The 16,619-nt window shown below is 44.4% G+C and overlaps 2 long non-coding RNA genes across 15 annotated transcripts in view; one reads left to right on the top strand and one right to left on the bottom strand.

The window, feature by feature from the left end:
• LOC138844427 (uncharacterized) overlaps nucleotides 1–16,619 on the top strand; it is a 204,726-nt gene that overhangs the window by 134,916 nt on the left and 53,191 nt on the right. The gene's annotated exons all lie outside the window — the stretch shown is intronic.
• LOC149123620 (uncharacterized) lies at nucleotides 150–3,429 on the bottom strand. The gene is made up of 3 exons (XR_016216322.1): nucleotides 3,344–3,429; nucleotides 2,501–2,600; nucleotides 150–636 (listed from the first exon to the last, which is right to left on the bottom strand). It is a non-coding gene; the product is annotated as an uncharacterized LOC149123620 (long non-coding RNA).

Genomic DNA, 16,619 nt, shown 5'->3' with positions numbered 1-16,619 from the left:
GGCAAAACAGCCACTCACTAACTATTTTAACATGTAAGATAGGTTGTAAAAATGAGGTGCGCATGAGGAGTGAGAAGTATCCTCCTAGGAGCTGTGCCACCATAGGACTGGCTGAGAAGGGAAAGAGTCACAGAAATGAGCCTGCAGTCAGATTCAAGGAGCATTTATTGAAATTGCTAAAATATAGCTCATTAGCCAGCACAAGTGTGTAGATGTCCGCTTTGATTCCCATTTTAAAGGTGAAAAAAACTAAGAATCAGATACCAAATTATTCTCCTAAGACGTGTGACTACTGAACAGTACATTTGAAATTCAGACCTGTAACTCCAGATCAAATCCATTGGAGACCCGTGAGGAGGTCCCCATCATGGAGCCTGAGATCTCTGGCCGTGTTTTTCCTCCTGCAGGCGGCGGCTGTGCCCCACACTGCCCTTGCCAGCTGCTTCGTGGGCAGTAGCAGCTCTGGGGCTCTGGGCACCAGCACAGTTGATGATTCCAGACTTCATGAGAAATCGGGGTGAAGATGGTTCACTGAACATACTTTTTATTTGTTTCCTCCTGTGACCCGATTCAACTCGTAGTAGGGGGACATTTTTCAAAGTTTAAACCTACCAACGGAAATAGAAAAAGAAAGCCCTGTGGGCAGCTGAGAGTCAGGAGGATCCAAGAAAGCCAAGGTGAACTGCAAACAGATCCAGCAGTCAGGAGGGCCCAGCAGGAGGGCCCCGGTCCACATAAATAGGTGGAGAGTGCAGGGCTGGAGACAGTGACTGAACATACACGGAGGAGGAGCCAGTGTTAAGCCCATATGAGCGCCGATTTGAGTCCTGGCTACTCCACTTCCAATCCAACTCCCTTGGTAACGTGCCTGGGAAAACAGTAGAAGGCGACCCAAGTACTTGGGCCCCTGCCACCTATGCAGAGACCCAAATGAAGTTTCTGGCTCCTGGCTTTGGCCTAGCCCGGCTGGGGGTGAACCAGGAGATAGAAGAACACTCTCTCTCTCTCTCTCTCTCTCTCTCTCTCTCTCATTCTCCTTTTCAAATAAATAAATATTTTTTTTTCAAAAAGAAAATATATGGAAGAAGGATTTAACCTCACCCCTCTCCCTATGGGGCAGGAGAGCTGTGTTTGCACTCTGGTGATGGCAACAGGGAGTGAAGTGGGGGCTTTTGGCCCTTTTGGTCATGAGGCTGAGCAGGAGCAGCAGGTACCGGGAGTTAACACGGGGGCTTCAGGGGGAATGGGCATGATGGGCTCTGGTCCTATTCTGACTTCTGACTCTCTCGGCACCTCGGATCCTGGATCCTGACCGCAAAGTGTTCTGCTCCTGCAAGCAGGAGATGCAACAATTCTCCTCGGGAGTGTGGGCTGCCTGAGAGAAATATGTAAATATGCCGCTGTCAAGGTCTCCTGACCAAGTGGCAAGCACATGAGCCTGGCCAATTAGCATTTGCCCTATCCAAAGGAAGCTTCCAACCAACTGTTTAATGCCTTACTGTCTTAATATGGAGTAGAAGAAAACTAAATTCTCGTGCAGGTGGTGGTGGTGGGGGATACTGTGTCCACATGAAAAAAAAATAGGAAGCTATAAAAAAGGATCATTCAGAAAGCAAAAAAAAAAAAAAGGACTCTTGGAAATGATAATGATGGCAATAGAATTAAAACTTAATGGCAAGCACAAATAATAAACTTGAAGTTAGACTTGCAAAATATCAATGGAAATGAATAGAAGTTCTAGGAAGAGAGAATATAGAATAGCACAGGAGGGAAAGCTATAATATATGGTAGAGATAGAGAGAGAGATAGAGATAGAGAGAGAGGGAGAGAGGGAGGGAGAGGGGGGGGGGAGAGAGGGAGGGAGAGAGAGAGAGAGAGAGAGAGAGAAAAGAGGAAAGTTTCCAGAACTGAGAAGGCATGAGTTTCCAGACCAAGTATGCAGCCTAATGGATGAGCAAAATGAACACAAAGGCAAATCATGGCATTTTTGAACTCTGGAGGCGAAAAGATCCTTAAATCTCCTATAAAGAAAAAAAAGTCACCCTCAAAAAAACCAAACATTGGAACATCATCAGAATTCACAACAGCAAAGGGGGATGAAAGACAAAATTACTATCCCTGTTGAAATCTGAAGGACAGTGTCATCCAATCTACAGCTCCGTGTCTACAGGAGTCGATTCCGTGTGAGCACTGATAAATGCTTAGCTCTTTACTTCCTCTACAAACTTCCTCTGGGACCCAGGAGACAGAGACAGGAGAGCTAAGAAACAGTAACCCAGGGAGGAGCAGGAGGTGGGTTCTCCAGCTCTGATGTCCCTGAGGAGCTGATGCTTAAGAACATGATGGTGTCCGAGTGTGTCCGGGGGAGGTTTACACAAGCATTAAAATTTGGGAATTTGTGATAGAACATAGGAGAGTGTGTGTCAGGATGACAAAAGGTAGCTCCACCGTGGAAGATGGGACATTAGATAAGAAAGGATATGGAGTCGGAGTAGCTTACCTGACTCAGCTGTGAACGTGTCCCACAATCTTCATTAAAACAGATGGTGCCAGACTTAGGAAGGTTCTACATTTTTTTTTTTTTTTTTTGCTTTTTGATGCTGCAAAAGTCATAGAAGCCAGGCGTTGAATTTTGACTTTGATTATTTTCCAGGGTTACTGATACACAGTGCTAGTCTCTTTCCTGATTCTGGGCAGCAGCAGTGAGCTCAGCTCCCAGTCAGCCCCCAGAGGTGAGGGAAAACAGCCAACACCAGACACCGTGCTGTATTGCTGCACTAGGCTATCCAAAATGTTAGCTGCATCCAAAGTTGATGGGTTTACCAGAACATGACCCCATGCTAAGTTCAGGAGCATCTGTGCCAATATGGGGTAGCTTCTTATCCTCTGAAAGTGAGGCACCAGTATCTGATAACCATATCTGGGAGATTATGACCTTGCAAAGATATAGGTATCCTATTTTGAGATATGAAAGTGAGTGTTCAAAACGCAGCTAGAAGAATTGCAAATGATTGCCTCTGGGGACAGGGTTGGATGAGGTTGGGGCAGGGGCAAGGACAGTGGTAAGAACTGCTGTTTTTCATAAGTCTTCAGAGTGATTTGACTTCTCCTATAATGCTCATGTATGAAATTAAAATTACATTAAAAACCAACACCTGCAGGCAGAGGGCAGGGGCCGCATGGGTCATGCAGGGTGATGGTTTTCACTGCATTTGATAGGAAATAAAGGGAACGGGAAAGGAGCAGGCATAGTCTAGCAATTTCTCTTTTGTGGAAGTAAACCAAGACTCAAAGTTTGGTTAGGAGCCCACGCTGTGGTGCAGTGGGTTAAGCCATCACTTACCATGCTGGCATTCATATCCCATATCAGAGTGCGGGTTTCAGACCTGGCTGCTTGCTTCTGATCCAGCTCCTTGCCAATGTACCTGGAAAGACAGTGGAAGGTGGCCCAAGTGCTTGCACCCCTGTCACCCACATGGGAGACCCAGATGAGGTCTCAGGCTCCTGGCTTCAGTCTGGCCTAGGCCCAGGCATTGTGGTCATTTGGGGAGTGAACCAGTGAATGCATGATTCTCTCTCTTGCTCGCTCTCTTCATTTCTCATAAATAAATAAAATCTTAAAAAAGAACCCACAAATTTTGGTTGATATCTGAAGGTAGGTGCACCAAGTTTGGAAAACGCTATTCAAAACTGCAAAGCAGAAGCACACACATCTCATTTGATTCTCCAGCGAATCTATTATCATCATAGGGAAATGAGGGTAATAATTTATCTCCATCTTGCAAATGAGGAATCTGGAACTCAAGATTAAGTGACTTGTTAAGGGCACCTGAGTTCTGAGTTGAACTGGGGCATTGGAAGCCCGACTCAGCACTTTCTCAGTTTGCAGGGCTAGTTACTCTGAAGTAACAGGTGCAGCCTGAACCTCTGTGAAGGCTGGAAGCTTGGCACAGATAGTACGCAGCCCAAGAGGGGCGTTTATCTGGGTAGTTATTGATTAGCCATCTATGTCCATTCAGTTACGCAGTGCTCAACCCGGTGGCCAGCAGTTACTGCTTTCCTTGACCTTGCCAGAGGAATTGGTAAAATGTGGCGACTCCAGCAGCAGCGGCTGTGGCTCGGAGTAAGGGCTGCCTGGGACATCTTGCTCTCCATCAAGTCTCTCCTACTTGCTTTCCATTTGTCGGCATTCCCTGTACTCCAGTCTCATGAAGTGGCTTGGAAATTGAATTCTGTGGTCCTGGTGATTGTGACCAACTTGTCCCAGCTCAGAACTGTCTTGGATTTAGTACTGGAAGTCCCACACCCAGGTGGGAAGTCCCACACTCAGCTGGAGAGTGGCGGTTTGTATCCATGGGGAGGTGATAGTTGAGCACCTTCATGAATGTGTGCTGGGTCAGTCCACACTCTCAGACAACACAGCACCTTGTGAGTAGCTCTCTGGGAGCTTGTGGCTTCTCATGTCTTGGCTTCAGCTGACTTGGAAGCAGGGGTGCTGTGTGCTATTCCCACCCCTCTTGCTTTCCATCACCTCTGCTCTTAACAAAAACCTGGCTTCAGGCTCCTGAAGTTTCTTGATGTTTTTCTGTTTACTTTATTCCCCCCAGAAACCTTTTATTTAAGGAATACAAACTTCATGTATATCATATATACAACTTTAGGAACATAGTGATTCTTAAAATTTATTTAAATTTATCTTAAATTTTAAAAAGGATAAATTTCATGTATTGTCGCTCCCCCTCTTCGTGGAGGAACGACACAGGACCCTGCGCTGTTCTTTTGTCTGCTAGGCCCTCCCCGGGTTTGCTGCTGGTTCTTCCCAGGTTGGCTACTGACCCTTCCACCTCTGTGGAAGGGCGGTTCCCCCTGCCACTTTCCCCACTTCCGCGGGGGAGCGGCACACCGCTGGCCGGCTCTCTCGGGGGCTGCTCAGGTGTTCCTTCAGATAGATGTTCCTGGTGCATGTTGTCTCTCTCCTCCTTTATAGTCCTCTTCCACCAATCCCAACTCTGCTACCCACACGCCGAGTACGCTGCTCTCCTCCAATCAGGAGCGGGATCAGCTCCTGCAGGTTACTGGTTGAACTGGAGGCAGCTGTATAAAAGTTGTTTTTACTCCTCTCCTAGCGCCATATTGTGGGAGAGCAGATGCATAGAATAAGTCTTAATTCCAGTAACTTAGTCTAGTCCGAGTTGCTCCCCACAATGTATTTCGTATATACAGTTTTAAGGGTATAATGTTAGCTGACGCCGCAGCTCACTGGGCTAATCTTCCACCTGCAGCGCCGGTACCCCAGGTTCTAGTCCCGGTTGGGGCACTGGATTCTATCCTGGTTGCTCCTCTTCCAGTCCAGCTCTCTGCTGTGGCCCAGGAAGGCAGTGTAGGATGGCTCAATACTTGGGCCCTGCACCCGCATGGGAGACCAGGAGGAAGCACCTGGCTCCTGGCTTTGGATCAGCGCAGCACCGGCCCTAGCAGCCATTTTGGGGGGTGAACCAATGGAAGGAAAGCTTTATTTCTGTCTCTTTTTCTCTCACTGTCTAACTCTGCCTGTCAAAAAAAAAAAAAAGGAGTATAATGTTATCTTCCATACCCCCACTCCCATGCTCCCTCCTTCTTTGTACTTTTAATTTTTACAGTGACAGACTTTCAATTTACTTTACAGTCACAAGTTAACCCTCCATGAAACAAAGACTCCAACAAGTAGTGAGTAGAAAAACCACTGTTTCTCAAGAGTGTAGACAAGGGCTATAAACAATAATCAAATCTCAAAATATCAGTTTCACTCCTATACATTGCATTGTTTGTATTTCAACAGCCTCAGGTGCCTCAGTGGGACTAAGAGGGTTTCATAGGGATGATAAAAACATTCTGCTATCTATCACATGTTTACTATGTGTCAGAGGTTCTATTAATTCCTGTCTACATGTTGTCACTATTTAGTTGCATAATTTTTGTCTCTCTTCCATAAAACATAAAGTCCATAAGGCAGGAATGTGAAGAAAACATTTACTACCAGTAAACGTGTGTGTGTGTGTGTGTGTTTGTATTCACCTATATCCTGCATATGTGTAAGTTCAACACATGAATGGCTTTATTTTATCTTACATGATCTTTTTAAAAAGGTTAATTTATCCATTTGAAAGGCAGAGTTAGAGGAGAGAGAGAGAGAGAGAGAGAAAGAGAGAGAGAGAGAGAGAGAAAGATCCTCCATCTGCTGGTTTACTCCTCAAATAGCCACAACAGCTGGGGCTGGACCAGGCCAAAACTAGGAGCCTGGAGCTTCATCCAAGTCTCCCATGGTGGTAGGGGTCCAGGCTCCTGTACCATCCTCCCCTGATTTCCCAGGTGCACTAGCAGCAAGTTGGATCAGAAGCAGAACAGCTGGGAGTGAATTTGTTTTACTAATAACATAGTTGTTTATTATCAAATATTATGTATTAGATGTAATCTTTTATATGACTGGCAGAGCAGGAGGCTATTTGTAAATTTTGTATTTGGTTAACATGCAATATTTGTACAGTTTATGGGAGACAGTGCAACACTTCAGCACTCGTATACAACATAGACCAATGCCATCAGGCAGTCAGCACCCCCACCTCCCTACCCCTTCTCCATGTTTGGAGCCTATTGTGACACACTGGGGTGAGTTGTCACCTCCCCACTGTGTTGTGAAGCACTACTATTAGGTCTGTCTCACTGCGTTTCAGTACCTGTTGTCCTGCCCCTCCCCCACCCTTTCTAGCCTCTAGTACTCACTAGCCTAAATTAATACTCATTTTTCTAAACATTTGCACAAGAGAGAGGACAATTTAGCATTAGTCTTTCTGTGAATGACTTATTTCATGTAATGTAATTAACTTCAGTCCTATGCATCTAGCTGCAAGTGTCAGGATTTCATTCTTTACGGCTGAATATTCCATTATGTACATACACCACACTGTTCTTTTCCATTCATTCAATAATGGACAGTGAGGTTAATTTTATAACTTGGCTATGATGAGAATGCTGCGATAAACATGGGGGTGCAAATACCCCTTTGATATGTTGATCATTTCCCCTGGATAAATGCCCAGCAGTGGGATTGTTGCATCCTATGGTAGATCTGTTTTTACTGTGCTGAGGAACCTCCTTACTGTTCTCCATAATGGTTGCACTAATTTGCATTTCCATTTACAGCATATAAGCGTTCAGTTTTTCTTCGCATCCTTATCAACATTTGTTATTTTTGTCTCTTTGGTAATAGTTATTGTAACTGGTTTTGATCTGTATTTCCCTGATGGCTAATTATATTAAACATTTCTTCATATATTTGTTGGCCATTGATGTTTCTACTTTTTAAGGTCTTATTCTATTGTGGAGGGAAGGGAAGAATAGAAGAAGGGAGGAAGGTAGGAGAAAGAGAGATGGGGAGGGAGGGAGAGAGCGAGCGAGTGCAATCCCAGTCACTGGGTCATTCCTGAAATGTTCACAGAGGCTGGTGAACTCATCTCCTAGATGGATGGCAGAAACCCAGCCACTTCAGCCGCCACCTCTGCCTCCCAGCATTTCCATTAGCAGGAGCCAGACCAGGGCATCAAACCTAAGCACTCCAGTGTTGGCGTGGAGGAGTCTTAACTGCCGTTTTAACTGCGAGGCCAAACTCCTGCCCTGTGCTTTTACCTTTTGTGAAAAGTATTTTTGGAGGTTTTTCCCATTTCTTTATTGTATTTTTATTGTTGAGTTATTTATGTTTCCTTTATATTTAAGATAGTATGTGGGGAGCCATTGCACCGCGCCCTAAAGATGGCGCCGGCTCCTTTCTCCCGGAAGGACTGGCGAGAAACAAACAACTCCTAATAAGGAGATGGCTGAGCTCCCTTCCGGCTTCCGCATTGCTGTACCTATCAATCCTTGCCACTTGGCTGCTTTTGATTGGTGTGCTGATGGCTATAAGAGGGATGGGAGAGGGAAGGAGGCGGAAGAAGAAGCTTGTTCAAGGTTCCTGAATAAACTGCTTGAAGAAGAGTTCGGGTCGCGTCTTCCTTGCTGGTCGAGGGACGCGACAATAGTAGTCCTTTGTCAGATGAATAATTTGCAAATGTTTTCTGCCATTCTATTGCTTCTCTCTTCACTCTGTTATTATTATTATTATTATTTTCTGTCATGTAGAAGCTTGATTTGATATAATCCTATTTGTCTGGTTTTGCTTTGGGGGGTTTTTATCTCAAAATGTTTGTCCAGAATTCATTTCCTTTATCAATTATCAATGTCTTGAAGCATTTCTCCTATATTTTTACTAGTAATTACATAATTTTAGGCCTTATATTTATGTATTTGATATATTTTGAGTTGATTTTTGTGTAGGGTGGAGGATGGAGGGGGTTAAACTTTCAGTCCCAGACATATGACTATCCAATCTAGCACCATTTATTGAAGAAACTGTCCCTCCACAGTGTGTATTTTGGGTACCTTTGTCAGAAATCAATTGGCTGTGGATGTGTGAATTCATTTGTTGAACTCCCATTCTATTCCATTGGCCCATGTGTTTGTTGCTATGCCAGGTTTTAGTTAAAACAGCTCCATGATATGTCTTGAAACCAGGTATTATGATGCCTCCAGCTTTGTTCTTGCTCGAGATTGCGTTGGCTGTTAAAGGTCGTTGTGCTTACATTGTGAATTTTAGGAGAGTTTTTCTAGGTCTAGGAAGAATCTCTTCGGTATTTTGGTGGGGATTGGATTAAAGTTGTAAATTACTTCGATGGAATGATATTTTAGCAATATTATTTCTTCCAATCCATGAACATAGGAGATCTTTCTATCCTTTTTTATCTTCATTTTTCATTAATATTTTATAATTTTCATTGTAAAAGTCTTTCACATCCTTTGTTAAAATTATTTCCAGATTTATTTTTGTAGTTAAAATTTCTTTTCAATGAGTTTTTATTGTTGTATAAAAATTCTACTTATTTGTATATGCTTATTCTGCAGCTACTGAATTTTTAAAATCAGTTCTAATAATATCTTGGGGAAGTCTTTGGGTTTTTTAAAAATATATGGGACTGGCTGGCACCACGGCTCAATAGGCTAATTCTTCGCCTAGTGGCGCTGGCACACCGGGTTCTAGTCCTGGTTGGGGTGCCAGATTCTGTCCCGGTTGCCCCTCTTCCAGGCCAACTCTCTGCTGTGGCCTGGGAGTGCAGTGGAGAATGGCCCAAGTGCTTGGGCCCTGCACCCCATGGGAGACCAGGATAAGCACCTGGCTCCTGCCTTCGGATCAGCGTGGTGCGCCGGCCGTGACAGCCATTGGAGGGTGAACCAATGGCAAAGGAAGACCTTTTTCTCTGTCTCTCTCTCTCTCTCACTGTCCACTCTGCCTGTAAATATATATATATATATATATATATATATATATGACCATAGCATCTGCAAACAGGGACAACATGGCTTTCTCCATTCTTTTATGTGCCTTTTTTTCTTTCTCTTGCCTAATTTCCCTGGCTAAAACTTCTGGTACTGTATTGAGTAGGAGCTGAAAGGGGCAGACATGGGAGGCAGTCGTCAAGATGCCAGTTGGGCTGCTTGCATACCATGCAGGAATGCCTGGCTTTGAGCCCCAGTTCAATTCTACTTCCAGCTAATGCACAACCTAGGGGTCAGCAATGATGGCTGTGATGACTGGGTCTCTGCCACCCCCATGGGATACCCCATTTGAGTTCCTGGTTCCTAGTATAGTCTGGCTATTGCAGACATTTGGTACGTGAGCCAGCAGACAGGAGCATCTCTCTCTCTCTCTCCCTCCCTCCCTCCCTCTCTCATTCTATCAGCTATCTATCATCTAACTCTCAAATAAAAAGCTTTTTAAAAACAGAGAAGTGGGGGTGGGCATCCTTGTTGGTTCCAGATCTTAGAGCAAACACTTTCATCTTTTATTCTACTTGGCCATATTGAATAGTCTTTTTCATGTGCTGTTGGATTCAATTTGTTAACATTTTTTGAGAATTTTTGCAGCTGTGGTCATCAGGAACATTGGTCTGTGGTTTTCTTTGTTGTTGTGTCATTTTCTGGTTTCAGTACTCAGTTACCTACAGAAAACATGAAGGTGGCTATACCCGTTTTTTTTTTTTTTTTTTTTTTTTTGACAGGCAGAGTGGACAGTGAGAGAGAGAGACAGAGAGACAGAGAGAAAGGTCTTCCTTTGCCGTTGGTTCACCCTCCAATGGCCGCCGCGGCTGGCGCGCTGCGGCCAGCGCACCGCACCGATCCGATGGCAGGAGCCAGGAGCCAGGTGCTTTTCCTGGTCTCCCATGGGGTGCAGGGCCCAAGCACCTGGGCCATCCTCCACTGCACTCCCGGGCCACAGCAGAGGGCTGGCCTGGAAGAGGGGCAACCGGGACAGAATCCGGTGCCCCGACCGGGACTAGAACCCGGTGTGCCGGGGCCGCTAGGCGGAGGATTAGCCTAGTGAGCCGCGGCGCCGGCCCCCATTTTTTTTTTTTATCATTAAGACATTGATACTCATAAAGGTTCAGTAACTTGCTCATAGGCATGAATATGTGGGAGACACAGAATTTGAACTCAGGTTTTCCCAAGCCAAAGATGAAGGCTTTGGTCACCCTCCTGAATGGAGGTAACATATATGAACCACCAACACAGTACTTGGTCCCTAGTAGGGCAGTAAATCCCCTTCCTCTGGCTCCTGTATGTCTTACTGTTTATTGCTATTTCTGCAGACAGCACAAAGACCCATGGGCTATAAATCTGAAGCCCTGGAAACTGCTTCCTCTCTGCCTGCCTGGCACATTCAGGTCTGTTCCAAGGCCAATGGAGTGGCATTAATTGCTGGTGATGAGTGTGTACATCCAAACCAAGGAAGTGGCATCTTCCATCAGCACCTGTCTCTTCATATCACACCGAGCGTAATCTGACCTGACATCCCGTCACCATTTGACAGAAATGTTGCTGCCTGGAGACACAAAAATAATACACTGGAAAGCCCAGCAGAGTGACAGCCAGAACTTCTGAGTGTGACAATTGTGAGTGGCCCGCACAAGTGAGGCTGGACACATGCTGGTGGTTGCTCACCCTGCTCCTCAGTCTAGCATGCCCAGTATCTGCATGTCAAGAGTATGAAGAAGGAGCACATGCCTCTCTAGGTTTGCATTTTGGCTGTGCTTCTGGATAGCTATTCGCTGGCACTCAAGACATCCCTGCCACTTGCCTTCTCTTAATTCTTCTCATAGCTCTCCCAAAACCCTCTGATTGTTTGGGACTTTGCAGTGGTTCCTTTGTTCTTTCTTCCATCCTTAGTACCCATTTGCTTGTGGGCATCGCCCCTTGTCTCCACATTTCTATCCTTCCCCAAATAAGTTAAAAGAATACATGTGCGTGTACGGGCAGGTGTCACAGAGCCATTGGTGCTCATATTGGACTCCTCCTGCTCCACTCTCATGCAAAGCTCCACCTTGCACTGTCTTGTCCCTTTCTCTTCTCTCTCTATTCCTTCTTTGCCCTTCAACTCCTCCCTCTGGACCCCCACATTCCCTGCCTTGAAGATGGCTTGAAGATGGTTGAGGTTAAACTAGAAAACAGCTATTGCTTTATTATTAATATTAATGTCCACATTGTCCTTTGGGACATACCCCTCTCTCCTTCATGTACCTGGAGCAAGTTGCTTCAACTCCCTCACCTCAGTCAGAGTCAGAGCTGAAGGTGCTGCCGTCTGCATTACAGAGCTCTCCTGCAGTCACTGGGCAAACATTCATCCTCTGTATCAGGCTTAGCAGAGAAGTTATGCCAGCCTTGAATGCTGTGGCTATTTAAGTTAGTTATGGTGGGGGAATGGCATTAAGTCCTCAAGTGGAATTAAGTCCATGCTCTATTGTATTGAACTCATCACGTTGTTGTCTTCCTTTGCCGTTGGTTGGTTCACCCTCCAATGGCTGCCGCGGCTGGTGTGCTGCGGCCAGCACATCGCGCTGATCCAAAGCCAGGAGCCAGGTGCTTCTTCTGGTCTCCCATGCAGGTGCAGGGCCCAAGGACTTGGGCCATCCTCCACTGCCTTCCCGGGCCACAGCAGAGAGCTGGACTGGAAGACGAGCAACCGGGACAGAATCCGGCGCCCCGACCGGAACTAGAACCGGTGTGCCGGCGCCACAGGTGGAGGATTAGCCTAGTGAGCCGCGGCGCCGGCCACCCTTTACTTCTGATGAAAACTGGCCTTCTGCCTATTGGCTGATTCCTCACGACTTCCTAGACTCTGCTCACATTCTCTGCCTGCTGGGTCTTTTGAAACCATCCCCTCCACAGTGAAGATAAAAAGTGCACATATAACAATGTGGATTCATGAGGTGTTGCACAATTTATTTGTGGAATAAGTGTTAAGTGTAATAAGGTATAGCTTATGAATTGCTAAGGATTCCCCCATGTTTCTTTCTTCCTCTTCCTCTAGCCATTTAGGAGAATTTTGTGTTTTTCTCACTCAGCTCTTTTCTCCTTTCCTATCCGTTTGGGGATTTTTATATTGTCTTCAGAGATCTCTAAGCACATTGTGTGCAGAATCAAGAATCTGCATAGATAGAAAGAGAGAACTAGGGGGAGTGGATATGGGAGTTGTTGACTGGTGGGTTCAATTCCCAGGGTCTCTTTTGTTGCAAGCAATGAGTGAATTGGATTTAAGCAAGAATTTGAAGGACTGAGGGGTGGGAGACTCTACATCTGTGCCATCTAATACAGTAGCCACCAGATACACACAACTATGAAATGCAAACCTGGAGGAGGAAGAAGGGTAGGAGTGCTGATGGGAGGGCGGGTATGGTGGGAAGAATCACTACGTTCCTAAAGTTGTATTTATGAAATGCATGAAGTTTGTATACCTTAAATTAAAGGTTTCTGGGAAAAATGTAAACCTAAAGTAAGTAGAATTAAACATGTACTTCATTTCTTCAGTTATCCGAGCCACATTTCAAGTGCTCAATAGCCACAGTGCCAGCCCCAATCCATTGAATTCTAACATAGACATTGGGAGTTGAACATCTACATCAATTTATAACGTTTAGCTACTATATGGAACCATGCAGAAGTAGAACATTTCTATCATCACAGAAAATTCTTTGGACAGTGTTGATCTAGAGCTGTTATAGGATGTGAGAAAAATTAGAGAAGAGAAGGAATATCTAAGAAGTGTTACTGTGAGGTATGAATTAAATTTTCTTTATTTTTCTGTGATATATATATATATATACACACACACATACATATATAAATGTTGGGCTCTCTGATGGCAGGGATACTTTTGATGGTTGATCTCTATTTTTTCTGTAACTTGGTGTAGAGTTGGTCTTCAAGAGTATACGGTGATGACTCTTATTACAAATGATTACAAAATGGGGCTGCCAATTGGGAGCCATAATTTTGTAGGAGAAAGGCTATTTAAGTTGGCTTCAGAAAATCTAAATACAAAGTCTAGCTCTTCCACTTTTCACTTATAGTCCACAGATGCTGGTTGATAAGAATGGCTAACTTTCCCACTGTTTGCATATTGTACAGGAATATAAATGTCAGGCAGTGATCATTTACTGAGTTTCCATCAAATGCATAGTGTCCAACAGTTCAGGTCTGATAACAAATCAAATGTGAACAAATGGCTCTTCCAGAGGAATTCTGATCATAGCAGACAAAATAGGAAAAAAACAGACCTCAATAAATCTTCACTTAAATGTATAGACATGTACGCAATCTCAATCTCAATCTCAATCTCAAAGAAATTCAGGAATGCAGATGGGACTTGGCGTGATCCAGGTCGAGAGGGGTTAATTGGCTTTGGTTCCCTTTAGCTCTGTTCCATCTCCATGAAACTATCTATCCACCTCTTAATTGTCTATTATGTGTATGCATACAGATAATTATATATATATATATATATATATATATCTGTTAAGTCATAACACGTGCTTTTTTTTTTTTTTTGACAGGCAAAGTGGACAGTGAGAGAGAGAGAGAGACAGAGAGAAAGGTCTTCCTTTGCCGTTGGTTCACCCTCCAATGGCCGCTGCAGCCTGCGCGCTGCAGCCGGCGCACCGTGCTGATCTGAAGGCAGGAGCCAGGTGCTTCTCCTGGTCTCCCATGGGGTGCAGGGCCCAAGCACTTGGGCCATCCTCCACTGCACTCCCTGGCCACAGCAGAGAGCTGGCCTGGAAGAGGAGCAACCGGGACAGAATCCGGCGCCCCCAACTGGGACTAGAACCCGGCGTGCCGGCACCGCAAGGCAGAGGATTAGCCTAGTGAGCTGCGGCACCAGCCTTTTTTTTTTTTTTGACAGGCAGAGTGGACAGTGAGAGAGAGAGGCAGAGAAAAAGGATAACACTTATTGATACTCAATCTCACAGACATTTCAGGCATTCATTGGAACAAGTAAGATGAATTCACTTTTGCAGAGACCATCGCCAGATAAAGACTTGTACCTGGAGGCTCCCCAAGTATGAAATGCTGTTTAGATTGGCTTTGTCAAATCAGGGATTTATCTGGCTTGCCTCCTGTCAGTCTTTTGAAACTTTTGTGGGTCTGCACGTTTGGAAAACGAGGGTGGTTATTTGACAGTTTCTTTTTGAGTTTGTTTGAAGACCTGGATGCTTGATAGAATGATCTTGAATTAAACCACTTAGGAAATCCTATATCCTTCCTTTGCTTTGACTATGTCATTGAATCATGTTTCCAAAGGGTAGCAGAGAAAACATACATCACGACTGCACATCTAAACTCCTCCCCAGCCCAGTGCTGGGTACAATTCTTTCTCTCTATTTTATGACTTGGAGAAATGAAAGTGTGTACACTGAGGAGATCCTGTTAGGCAGGCCCTAACAAAATATATCTATAAAATGTTTTACAGAGTCTTTGATAGTGAGCCTTAATCACTCTCAAATATCCATTGACTTTTTCCTTGCAAAGAGACCCCTCGTGTGTAAAGAAAAGCACTATGCTCAATGAATAATTCTTACTTCAAGTCTCCCATGTAGGAGGTTTAGAATATGCCATAGTTCCCCCAAACAGCCAAAATAGTAATCCTAATACAGTATATAGGATTAGCTAATTTTCATCATGTGACTCTCTACCCATGGTTGATGTCAAGTCATCAGTGGTGTAACAATTGGCACATAACATACCAAAAAAAGTTTTAAAATATACTCTTCCAAAGCAGGTACAAATCAGCTTTGGGAGTTCATTGGTTCTAGCCAATGAAGTGTTAGCTGAATTCTGCAGGGATTTCTGGAAATTTTTCTACATTTTGGGAAAAAGATAAATGCTATAAACTCATGTAGATGTTTAAGTCCCAAAGTCATGTAGTTGGTGGACTGAGGCTGGTGCTGTGATGTAGAGGGTAAACCTCTGCCTGCAGTGCCTGCTTCCCAAATGAGCACCATTTCTGGTCCCAGTTGTTTCACTTCTGATATAGATCACTGCTAATGTGTTTGGAAAGCAGCAGGAGATAGGCCAAGTGTCATGTGGGAGACACGGAAGAAGCTCCCGGCTTCAGATTGGCCCAGCTCTGGCCATTGCCATCTGGGGTGTGAACCAGTAGATGGAAGATGTTCTCTCTCTTTCTCTCTCTCTCGCCCTCTCTCGCCCTCTCTCGCTTCTCTCGCCCTCTCTCACCTCTCGCCTCTCACCTCTCACCTCTCACCTCTCACCTCCCTCTTCTCTCTGTATAAAACAAAAACAAGCCAATTTAAAAAACAACAAAAAAGTTGATGGGTTAAGGGTAGATGCTTGATCTAATTTTGGCACCTGAGAGGTGGACTTGGTGGAAAGTCTTTAGGGTCACCAAGGGCTTGTCTTTTGAAAGTAGCCTTTGTGCAAGGGTAGATTACACAGGAAGTATGTACTCCCTGTGTCTCTATGCTTCCTGGCTTACCATGTGATGGTTCTTCCATTTGATGGAGACCAGATCTCAGACTAATGGAATTGCCTAATCTTGGACTGTGAACCTCCAAACTGTTAGCCAAAATAAACTTTTCCTTCCCAAGAAACTCCTCGCAGATATTTTAGCTAAAATAATAAAAGCTGATCAAAAGAGAAGTACAGCAGAAAGAACCTGTGACCAGAATCAGAAAAGCTAGGCTTCATCTACATTTGTCACTAACTTAACTCCATGAGCTCAGGCAAACTCCCTTTCTCCTCTGACCATTTCCTATGAAGTAGAAGTGTTGGGTGGAAAGATCACTGGAATCCATTAAAACTTGGGTGTCTGTGAATCAAGTGCTACTTTTTATGATGAAGAATTATTTATTCCACAGCTGTTTATAAAGTATCAGCAGTTTGAGGCATTGAGTTAGGTACTGGGACCATAAAGCTGAACAGAAGTGGAATTTTTTGTCTTTGATAATTTTCTAGTCTGGAGAAGAAAGTCACTCAAGTACGTAGTTGTTATCAGCTTTATTTCAATTTGATAGATGCTCTGATCATACCATAGAAATATAAAGAAGGACCAAAACTGTGTGGGAAACCTGAGAGCTCTCTGCAGATGTGGTGAGAGCCAAATTAAAACTCAAACAATGAGATGTCAACCCTAAAGGTTATGCAGGGGTCACATGCTAGACAAAGAGTATAACAGATGTGAAGAATAAAATAATCAAAAATATGGA

The sequence above is a fragment of the Oryctolagus cuniculus genome, chromosome 11, assembly GCF_051225735.1.
Source record: "Oryctolagus cuniculus isolate XC-2025 breed Fujian yellow rabbit chromosome 11, ASM5122573v1, whole genome shotgun sequence".
Classification (NCBI taxonomy): Eukaryota; Metazoa; Chordata; class Mammalia; order Lagomorpha; family Leporidae; genus Oryctolagus; species Oryctolagus cuniculus.
Note: the sequence above shows the minus strand (reverse complement) of the source record. Positions and strands in the feature narration are given on the sequence as shown.